This window comes from Diprion similis, chromosome 8 (assembly GCF_021155765.1).
Source record: "Diprion similis isolate iyDipSimi1 chromosome 8, iyDipSimi1.1, whole genome shotgun sequence".
Classification (NCBI taxonomy): Eukaryota; Metazoa; Arthropoda; class Insecta; order Hymenoptera; family Diprionidae; genus Diprion; species Diprion similis.
In genome coordinates, this window is record NC_060112.1 from 7216984 (window position 1) to 7229193 (window position 12210).

The window sequence follows — 12210 nt, forward strand, 5'->3', positions numbered from 1 at the left end:
CATTTGAAAATTTGTGACATTCTGTTACCACAGAAACAAAAACTGATTCCGACATGCAAATTGACTAGTAAGAGTGGTAGCATTGATTATAATAATAATAAACAATGGAAATTTGTTTACTTTTCTATCTCAAATATGCGCTGCGGAAAAATTGTGTTACCAACAAAGTTGGGAGGAAAACTCGAAAGTTCTATTAACCTTTGGTTACTTAATCACTCAATCACCCAGCTCGATTCAGGTGGTAATGTTTTGCAATTGGATGTCGAATAAGGGTCCTATACTGAAACGTTGAGTGTCACATCGCTGATTTAAACCATTGGAATACTGATGCGGACAAAGTTGGATGATCTGCGGTTTTTCTTATGTTTTAGGTCTGACTCACGCGTCTTCGGTGGTCATCGCGCCACATGATGCGGCAGATCGGCATGGAATGGCATCGAGTCGAGAGTATAATTTCCAATGAATCAAACGCGGATAAATCTTAAACGGCTCCACACATTTCACTATATCGAAGGATCGACGGCACGGAGGTAAATTGCAGAATCCCGCGAAAAAATGTTTCTATACGATCAGATAAAATTATATGAAATTATATCTTGAATTTGAGATGGTAAAATTATTATACGCATATAATATGTAGCACTAATTTTGTGCAAGTTTAAATAAGTTTGAATAATTTTATCCAACTTCATAAATTTTTACAGAATCACACCAAACTTCGAAAAAAATGTAGGTTTGACATAATCTTACATGATTTCATAAATTTCTCTAGAATATTATAAAATCGTATAAAAACGCATAAAAAAAATGACATGCGTGTAATTTTATATAATTTTATCATGTTGTATGAAAATATTCTCTTCCTGGGATACCATGTAATCACTGAATCAGCGGATGTAACACAATCTGCTGATTGGACGTGATTACTTAAATCATTTAATGAAATTACTTATCTCGGTTTTCTTTCACGAAAGAAAAAGAAGAAAAGAAAACTAATTTATTATTCTGATTCAAAAGTACACTCACTTAATTATGTAACAAGTGAAATTGGCAATTTGGTCAAGGCCACTTTCACACCTCGTTTATTCGTCATCCTGTGACTCGAACTGCGAACGACCAAGTTTTCGTGGGCTGCACTGCCATTGAACGAGTTCGACAAATGGCGAGTATTTATGACCAACTAAGGGATAATGAGATCGTAGAGAAAATCGTCTTCTGCAGCCGGCAGTTGGGCTCGCTGCTTTGTCCACAAGAAAAAGCACAGGCCGTTTTACGATCGGTTTTCATACTGCAGGATGCAATTTGTCCCCTTCAGTCAAGGGATATAATAAGAAAACTTCGAAAGTCCCTTTTCGATCATCTTTGATGAAATTTTCGATGCAATCGACACTAAAATTGTTTTTACTGCCTTATTTTCGAATCACTGATAATTCTTTCGGTTCTCAAATCAAAGACGAACCTCAAAGAGTCGAGAGAATCTTTCGTTGCTTTTTCTCTTTATGACGCAGTTATGACTCATGTTATTGTTTAATTCATTATCTTGCCAGTCGCCGCAACGAACGAGCTGCAAAATCGCCGAAGTAACCGACCCCTACGACTTTCTGCTCCGATGGTTAACCACAGTTGGAATGGATTTTAATCAGGGCAACTTACAAACGGCTGCATGCTGTTTACGACAAATGTGGGATTCCCCACGTCGCTATTCGGCATGCGCTGCTTCTCACCACTTTGCTTTACTTTTTTTTCTTGGATTTGGTCTCTTTTCCCTGAACAAACAGCTCATTTTACATTAATGGTAAACCTCAAAAGAAAAACACAACATGCTCTAATCTGTCTTGCAGTGAATCTAAGGTTCAATTTCATATCGGAAAAAAACAACAACTTATCAATCATACGCGCCCTAACCACCATATCTTGATGGAATGGAAGAGAAATTTCGTAAGTATAAATTATTGGATCATATTTTTTTTTCTTCGCACTGACGGTGTGTTTAATAAATTATACACGTTATGGCAACAAAATCTCCGGTTATTTAATCCGTTGTTCGATTCAACGAAAAGATGGAACCGTTTACACGTAGGTGCGTCGGGTGTAATAGCTACATGTGTAGGTATATTGTATATATACAAGTTGTGCTGCAGGGCTGCGAAACCATGCCGAGCGATTGCAGCGCGGTAAGAAAAAGACTTGACCCTTCCACACTTTTTATACATCAATTCAATCCCCGACTCGTTTCTCTCCGAGCTCCAATCTCCTCGGTAAATCGATTTCAGGATTCATTAGAGGTGAATTAAAGCGTGCAGGTTACACGCATGCATTCATCGACGCGTGCTGGCACGCGGATCATGAATTTTCTCTGACTCAAAGCTGCAGCGGGGAGTTTGTAATAGTTTATATTGACCCGAAAACCGTTACGGTGTCCACAAATAGGCGGATGACTGAAAAGCCGAATCATGTGTGCAAAAGGCTGCACGCGTAGGCATAACAAACACCCTGCAGTGCCTGCAGGGTTGACGGGAATTCATGGTGAATTATTATATCTATACTTTGTTTCAACGTCACCGTGAACTGACGACACGCGTGAGGTGAAAATTCCTGTTTGTGCGGGGGTTTCTACTTTCTGGGATCGGGAACAGCTGAACCGTGACTTCACGCATGCCGGACAGATGTTTCTATTTTCCATAAATCAATGCGACGTTGGTTCACGCATTACTATCGTTATTATCGCAACGCCGTGCCGCACGCATTCTACGATGTGAGTGTGTGTTGACTGGCTCGCTAATTGTATCCCGTCATCGTTCTCCGCAGCGCTAAGTACCACGACAAACAACGATTAATAGACCGCCGCGCTGTCCCGAAAGGTACCTACGTACTGTGCCTATGCCTATGCCTACGCGTATGACTAACGAGCTCTTGTACTTATACTTCGACCCTATAATCGGTCAGCTATGATCGTTACATCAGCAATAGAGTCAATTATGCGCTGTGCCGTGCGGAGCCTTTGAAAAATTAATATAACTTTATATCTGCCAACGATTTCTCGACCCAGTTCATTCGATTATTTATCTTTCGATAAGCTCTCTCTATCTCACTCTCCGATTTTACCTGTGTAATTCACCCTTAGTTATTTTCATTGCAATTAGTCCTTTCTCGACTAATCAACGATTAATTATAGTGAACTCGGTTTTCCGTTGCGTTACAATTCGCTGCTGCAGCTGACAATATGCAGTCTATACGTATAATACGGTATATGACACGTCGGATATGCGTCTCTCGGTTATGTTATAATACACGCTGTATACTCGCATCCCGTACGGAATTGATCGGGTCAAGTTTCGAAAGTGTCATCTGCCCTGCATGGCTTGATGCATTATATACGCTTGTATGTATATATTGATAATTTGATCCATTACTATCGAGTTTCATCCATCCAAGCAGTAGGTACGTCGTCGCTTCGATCGTCGAAGAGAACGAAAAAAAAAATAAAAATAAAAAAAATAAGAAGAAAACTAAGAAGAAACAAATTTTGTGAAATATTTTATTAATGCAAAATACCGGACAATTTCATTTTCCTTACTAGGTTATAGTATTGTAATAACGAACAGTCTGCAAACAGCGAGAAAACGGTTCGAAAACCTGTTATTAATTCATTTAGATGCATTATGTATGTACAAGGCATAATGCATAAACACGGGATTTCTTCGATTCCCACAGAAATCAGTTCACGTTGACCGGAAGTTGGTCACTTTTAGCCCCGAATTCCCATCGCGCTGCCCTACGTATTTCACATGCATATATACCTGTCGTATTATTATTCATATAAGCAATATATGCACAGGTTTAAATTTACTTTATTTTGTTCTATTTTTATCACTATTTTGTGTATTAACACAACGTTTTGTAACGTGGGATGAAAAGTTTCGCAAGTTATTATCGAACTATTCTACAATGCAAAAATATGGTCTCTTATTTTTTTCTCTCTTCTTTCCTGTTATTCGTATACTTGTATACTATAAGTATACATGTATACTTATTCGTCATTCATTCGGTATTTCGTTTCCGGGAGGATGTCGGAAGTGGGTGGACATTTCTTAGATTCAAGATTAAGGACCGTGCAATAGCCGAATGACCTTTATAAACCTGCGGAAGTGAGGTGAGGCGAAACGGGACGAAAGGAACTCGGAAACTTCCTGACTTATTTCCACGCGTTATATTTGCGATCGACCGAAGTTTTTGTTTAAATGTAACATAAACTATCATCGTCGTTGCATTATCAATATATATGCTCAAGTTTGCGAACAATAAAAGATTGATACACGTGCAATCGAGTTTCGCCCACATACATCCGCAGCTTTATCTTTTTCCGGTTGTAATATAAAGTCGTGGTGAAAAAGTGTCGATAAGAAAATTGTGCTCGAAAATTATGCTTTAGGCCTGATCCAAAAACACGTGTATCTTTTTTTCCACCTTCTAACTCATGAGTGGGGTCGATAACGACCCCGCGGATTTCTCATTCGTAAAATCGTTCTAAAAGCAATAATGGGATTCGTAAGTAGTAAACTCACATTTTTGCGAGGTTACGACCTCATCCCATTGTGGGTATCCACAGCCCATGTATTAGACATCTAATAGATAATCAATCTTTGCGCTAGTTTTTTTCACGTTGAAGTCAACTTTCGTCCAAAATACGTCTTCAACCCTTAAGTCAGCTTTAAGATAACGGAAAACTGGCTCATCGGTTATCTATAAGACGTTTATTCGACGACTGATATCTGCTACAACAACTTATGCAAATATTTGTGATCGTAATATCGAATACTAGCAGATCATTTCAATTTATGCTACGCTTACGACAAAGTTTCTGCAATAAACCTATAGAATTTGTTGTAAAAACGTATTGGTGTCGCCCAAGCAGCACGAAAATATTTCCGATAAATCCAGGATTCTCCTCAAAGATTGTAAACATTTTTACTAATAATAATAATAATAATAATAATAATAAAATAAGCTGTTCAACAACTGCTACGAAGTACGGATGTAATTTCGAGAATACTCTGATACCTTGAGTATCTTCCTATAAAACTTTTAATTTGTCTTTCCATTAAAAGTAAGTAGATACTCTGAATATGTGTCTCAGCTTCCTTCCTGAGGTAAGTGAAAATATTAACCACACAGTCTTGTAATTAAACAAATAGTAGGTACCTGAAGTATCGTCATAAAAAAAAACTGTAAATTAAAGTTACATACATTATCTACAGTTACGTTAACAATCAAGACATGTTTTTCTAGTCTCGAGTAAGGCCAGATCTGCCGAGAATTCTCGCTTCGATAAGTCTCGACCAGAAATCCTAAATTCATTATCAACAATTCGTCGTCATCCATCAGGTGAATGGATGACAACGGCAGTTTTCTCTTCTACAGTAAATTTAAAAAAAATCGTTTATACGTTTTTACTTTTTTCCATTTTCTGTTTTGTTCTTCTCACTTAGCAATTCTCCAGCCAACGGTTATATTACAAAAATTTCCGTTATTTCCGGCCATGCGAGGTATGTTATACATGTAGAAGCTCGTGTTCTCTTATATACCGCATCCTCGATGAGAAACCCTTTAAGCGAACATCCGATATCTATAGATACTTCCGGATTGAACGGGAATAGGGTAGAGTATTATAAACCATTCACTCATCCGACGTACCGAACCGTTCGATCCAAAAACGCGGGGCTTCTCCTCGGGTCAACCCTAAACCGAAATATATATCTATACGGTATCTGTATGTTATATCTAACAGAATTTATCAAGAACGCCTTATTTTCTTTTCACATGTACACTTTTTACCCGGTAAAAATAAAATATAGGTATATCAATTTATTAGACTGCACTTGCACATATTCGGCAGTATTATACAATTCAGATCTTGTTCTACGAATAGCCTCAACGGGTGTTATAATTTTTAAGTCAATTAACAACCTGGATATATCATATTTTCTATAATCGCCTCTTGTCCGACTGTGTAATTTGTGATCAACGGTTCTGCAGCGCCTGAACTGTAAGGGCCATATTATAACGAGCTATTAATTCCATGCGGGGGACATGCGCGCTGGTACATCGGCCATATGGCGAATATGGAAGAGAACCCCAGGTAATGCATGCCTCCTTGGTCCTGCAGGCGACGAAACTCACGACCGATTTTTGTAACTTAAACTTCGCTCGTATTATAAGGTTTCACATCGAAAGGATACAGAATTTTTAACCCCTCCTCTTCTATTTGTGAACACCTCTTCCCTTCTCCTACATAATAATGGCACGAATGTACCGAGAGGAATTCGTGCCCCCTGCAATTATTACAAAATTAGCAACCGCATGATGTCATTCGTTTTAGCGATTAGATCTGGTAGAGAAACTGTAATTTTTTCTTCCAAGTACGGTTTTCCTGTGTATCATCTTTTCTTCTTTTGAATACAGTTTTGCAAAATTTTCTACAATTTTGCAGCAAAGGCGACAAGAAAATTTCGTTAATGTTTCTCTTGGGAAGGTTTTCCTTTATCAACGAATGATTGAATTTAAGAAAATGAATTTGAAAAAAAAAGTCGGCAAAGTTCACAGTTTCCCGGCTTTTTTTTCAAACTCATTTTATCGGTAATTTTTTGTAACGTGCAGGGTATGGGAATTAATATACACAGACCTGAAATGCAGCGACGGGATATTCGGCACCATACATTGAGCAGCGTGCGTGCCATGTGTCGCGCAACGGGGCATTAATTAATTATTATTTACACACGACTAGGTAGCCGGTAACGCGCGTATATTGCGCGATGCATTGGAAAATTCGCGGGTCGTATATCTGCACAACGTCTGGGGCCACCCAGATATCAGGTTATATAAATGGAGGGTTGAAAATTCGTTACAGAAATATATAGGTTTTTAATTTGGGGAATTTATTTTATAAATTTAAATTCATGCGATTGATCACTGAAATTTTCCTTGTCGCAATCTTAATATAATACCTCCATAAATATCGTACGAAAAATATTTGCAGCATGGTTTGACGCTAACCTTATGCACGATAACAGATAAACTTCGGTAAACTCTTTGCGGATTTTCCTCCTTTCGGGTAATGTAATGTTTTGTCGCAGTTAATTCTAACACAGCATTTAATTATTTATTTCAATCTTATCACTTTTTCCCACAGGCTTCCATAAGGCCACGTGTCTACACGGCAGTCTCGGATCTAGCGGGAGGTAAACAGGGGCGGCAGCTTAAGAGGGTGCAAAAATTCTACGGTTTGAAAAAAAAAATTTGTTTTGCTCAAGCGCTTAATTCAGGTTGTACGTGTAGGGGAAGGTCGAGCAATATGGCCACCCTGAACCTTGAATGACTGTCCATTAGATCAATATCAACATTGTTACGTTACTTTGTGAATTTATTCTCTCAAACTAATATAGTTTGGAATCTTATCGTTACTTTGACTTATATAATGATATTTGATAGTATTTCTGAGTTTAGAATCGAAATGGGAAATTAACCACTTTATCTACGGAGTCATTTACGTTTTACGTAATGTTATTTTTTACCTTTCGTTTTTCATTTTTACCCCCCTCCCCGTACCCGCCATTGTAACACAGCACATTGAAAATAAAACTGTTTATGAGACAAACTTTAACGACGTCGTAGATTCTTTCGCGGAAAGAAAAGCTTGCCGTGTAAAGTTATAGCAACACTAGATGGTAAATAAGTAACTAATAAAGATTACAAAATTCAAGTGTTTTTATCCCACCCAAAAATCCTACCCGTTCCACCAAGTAGATACTTATATTAGTTTTGTGAGTTTTCCAATATCATTAATCTCAAATGGTGGGGATGAGAGGCGCCAGTGTCAGATGTTTGCCCCCCCTCCTCGGAAAAATCATAGATCCGGGGCTGCTACACGATTATACCGTTCAAATTCTTCAAATCTTATTAAAAGAAATTCTCGTTCAGCTTTGAGGCGTATGGTCAGGTCAAGCAGGTATAATTCATATCCTCGGGCAATAATGCACCTAGAACAACTTTCTGAAATGGGGTTTACCACTTTTCGATAATCCTGGAACAAAACACGGGACGCGCCAATAACGATATATTTAGGTATACAAAATTTTGCATCTGCGTGACTAATTGTCTCGACCTCAATTCGCTTTATGCTTGCCAAATACAGCGTACTTTTGTCTATTCATGTATAAAACCCAGGTAGATAGATATTAATTTTATGCGTAGGTATGTGTTTCCTCGCTCTATTCAAATATTTCAAGAAGTCGCTTGTTGGGAATTACGGCCCTCTATGAATACAAGTAAAAAACTATTCGTCGATTCGAACAAGTACTTACAAATGATAAGTTGCGAAAGCTAAATAATTATCTTACCATATCTTTCATTGCTCTCTGTCGGTCGTGAGAATTTCGATCTCACCTACCGAGCACGGAACTTACGGATCACATCAATGCGTGTTGAGTTGCCTATTCCCAGGCGGATGCCATAATTATTTTTTTTTTATATACCTTTTATTGTTGCACGATCAAATGACCGAGCATTTGAATTAATACGCTAATTTCTTATTGGTTAAAAGGAACAATAAATACCCTGGGAAAGTACCTTCGTGTCTGTTCAAAATGAATTCTTACACACCTCAATGGACATTGCAAGCCCACTTTGTGCGAAATTTGAAAAGGAATTTCCTCTGGTTTGTCGCGACGCGTATACATAATATTCGATTCCTAGGGTATTTATAAGCGCACGGTCAGAAATACGCAGGCGGATTCTCGAAAGAGTTTATAGTATTTATTTATATGCATACAGATCACCGTGCATGGCGATTTTCATTTTCGCATGTAGAAATAGAGTGACAAAATTGAATCTAAATAAATACACTGAATTGAAGTATACAAAGAGAGAGTATATTTTGAGTTAACCGGGGTGCATACGAGTATTAACTCGCTCACCTATGTAATTTTAGATTTTCGTTGTATGTATGTATGGTATAGTTATAGTATGTATATAGCGTAGGTATACGTATCGCGGATTCTTTTATAATTTTGCGCACGGCACCTCCGAAAGATGCGAATCAGCCAAAAGAAAGAATAAAAGAAAATTTTGCCAGCTAATATTACCTGCAGTTCTGCACTAACAGAAAAGAAGAATAAGAAATGCACCAGTCAGACAAATATATATACATGTACAGTTATGATTATGTATTCTGGTTATACATACCTATCATGTACTGGTCAGGTAAGGTCGATGTAAGAAGGCTGGGGAGGGAAGGGGTAGGAAATTCTTATAAATAGAAATTTTTCTTCGAAAATCATATGTCGAATTTCAATTTTTTTTTCACTTTCATCTTTTTTTCCTTTTCTTTCCCTTTCAATTTCGGATCCTGAAACGTTTAATCATCCTATGCGGTGTTTATTTGTTATATACCCAATTCCTTGTCAATTTGACTGACAGTGAGAAAATGCTGTCCTTTATTGGCAGACGACGTCACGCGTGGAGAAACCCAATAGCGAACGAAACGGGCGCTATAGATTATTATGTACCTATAATTTGGAACGTTGGAAATGACGAAACCACTGAAAGTCAGCAAGAAATAAATGATTTTTATAGTCGCACAGGTGTAGACATGCGGTCTATAATTGAGATTTGATCAATCTCATATTAAAAATTCACTCATTCAATACGAGTGATCGAGAATCAAGTTCAGCGAGTTATACGATACACATATGTATATGTACAGACGCCCGCCGATAGTGTGGATTCCGGATTTTGCACGTATAAAAAATACGTACATACACACACGTATCTCCGGGCACGAAGAGCAGGGCAATAAACGGGTCAGCGATTGGGCAAAAAAAAAAAAAGAAAAAGAAAAATGGAGGTAACAAATAAGAAGCGGTACAGCCATAGTTCAATAGTCACTTTTTTCTTGATAGATGCGATTACAATATATTTAATTATCATCGTTAGTTCTTCTCGTTATTCGATTCGCAATATTGGAGGATAATTAACGAAAAGCGGCGGGCGGCTGGTGAAATCGTTGAGGGGCCCCTCCAGCCAGTCGCTTCGTCATCGTGACCGTCGCCGTCAGAGGCGTCGCGACGCACACGAACAGCTTCGCACACAATAACAGGTGAGCGGAAAGTGCGCGCACGTAAAGAGCCGAGGCTAGCCGAGTTCTGACGAAGTTTCCCGAACGGCCACGCACTGGCAGCACTGGCAGCAGCAGTCGTCGCCAGCTAGCGAGCGGCAGGCAGGCGAATTGTCGCCGAGAGTAGAGTCAGCCGTTTCGTTCGTCGCGAGAGTTTCGCGATCGTGGAAAAAGTAAGAAGGAAAAAGAAAAAGAACTGCCGGTGGGTGTAGTGTGTCTGGCGGTGCGCGGCGAGAAACGAAAGAGGATAGAGCCAGAGAGAGCGTGAAATGAGTACTGCTGAAGCGATATCGAGGGTGAATGGAAGTTGGACTCTCGTCCCTCGCTAAAATATTATTATTTATTTAAAGGATTAACCACAAAACGCGTGTAACTCGGCAGTGATACGCGGCGCACGTAGGTGCGATAATATGGATGAATATTCGTGCTCGCGCCGGTCGGTCGTGGTGCTGGTGACGATGATTATGATGACGATGATAATCTAAAGTTGAAGAATATTAAACGGTGCGTAACGTCTCTCTCTTTCTCTCCCGCTCTCTCTGCGAATGTGAGTGTGTCCTGCGCTGCGAGCGAGAGAGCGCACGTTCGCGATTGCGTTGAATATAAAGCACACACATAATAACATGGAAAATAACAATCATCCAGTAATATCGAGGCAGCAGCAGCACCAGCAGTGGTGGTGCGTTTCATATTCGATGTGAAAGGTGTGCGTGTGTGTGTGTGTGTGGGTGCAGTGTTTGTGCGTAGGGAAAGGGATGACGTAGGCTTCTCGCCTCTGTGACTTGTGTTTGGTTCTCTCTGTGTATGCGCGCGTGTTCTGTTTTTTTTTTCTTTGTTTTTTAAATATCGGACAGCAGCCGCGAGCTGCGACTGAACACAACTTTGTGGAAACCCGACTACAGGATCGTGCGTGTCTCTTTCGTGCTGTCCAAAAACAAACGACCCCGAACTCAGCACCAGCCCAGCAGCAGCAGCTTGCTTGGCTCATTTTTGGGGACACGACAAGATGGCTGAGAATATCGTCGTCGACTGTTACTGCTGGCGCTTCGCCGAAGGCTGACCCCGCCGACGAAGAGGAAACCTCGGCCAGTCTCGTTGCGGATAGAAAGAGAAAGAGAGAAGGAGTAACGTGAAAAAGTCATAAAACAAAAACAACTGGGGCGGAAAGTCAGAAGCGAAGGATAAACGCCACCTAGTGCGTTCTCCCTACCCTGTTGTTGTTTTTTTTTTAATTTGTTACGTGTTGGTTGGTTTTTTTTTTTTTTTTTTTTTTTCATTTTCGAACCTTTTATTCGTGTTCAGTTATTGTCGCATCCATGAGACAATACTGCTACGACTGCTACTACCGCTACTACTACGATGATGTTGACGATGTCGTTATGAAACTACTACTGGTGGGCTCCTCGGAGAGAGACCGGCCGAATTGTGAGAGGTAATAATATAGTAACCCTGGATTTGACAGCAAAACAACGCTAACCGTGTATTATTATCAGATCTTAATATACATGTTCGAATCTCGCCGAGTATCGAAGCGAAAGAAAAGAAAGAACGGCGGAGCTATGCGCAAAAGTTGAGCAAGCTAACATAAGGCTCAGCGTTTCGCGCTACATATATACCTGTGTTGAGTATACACGCATAGGTGTGACGTTATTCGTTTACGAAAAACAAGACCGTCGAAATGAACAATTGCTTAGCCGCATGCGGAGGAAAGAAAAACAAAACAAAAACGGAGAAGGCATGGAGAAATATGAAATGTTGAATGAATGGAGCGAGGAAGTTACGATATGAGAGATAGGTGTGAAAAAGGAAAAGAAAGGAGAAATTAACTTCGAACGAGACCATATTATGCGTCCGGTAAAGGAGGAACGTTTTAAAGACGCGAAAATACGTCCAGCTCCACAATATTCTCATCGCGGGTCGAATAATACAACGGAATCGTCGTCCTGGTCGGCCATATTGGAGGGGGGCGGGGAGCTCGATTACCCTCCTCACGTCTGTTCCTCCTCACAGGCTACGTAGAAGAATTCTCTGTCGCGATC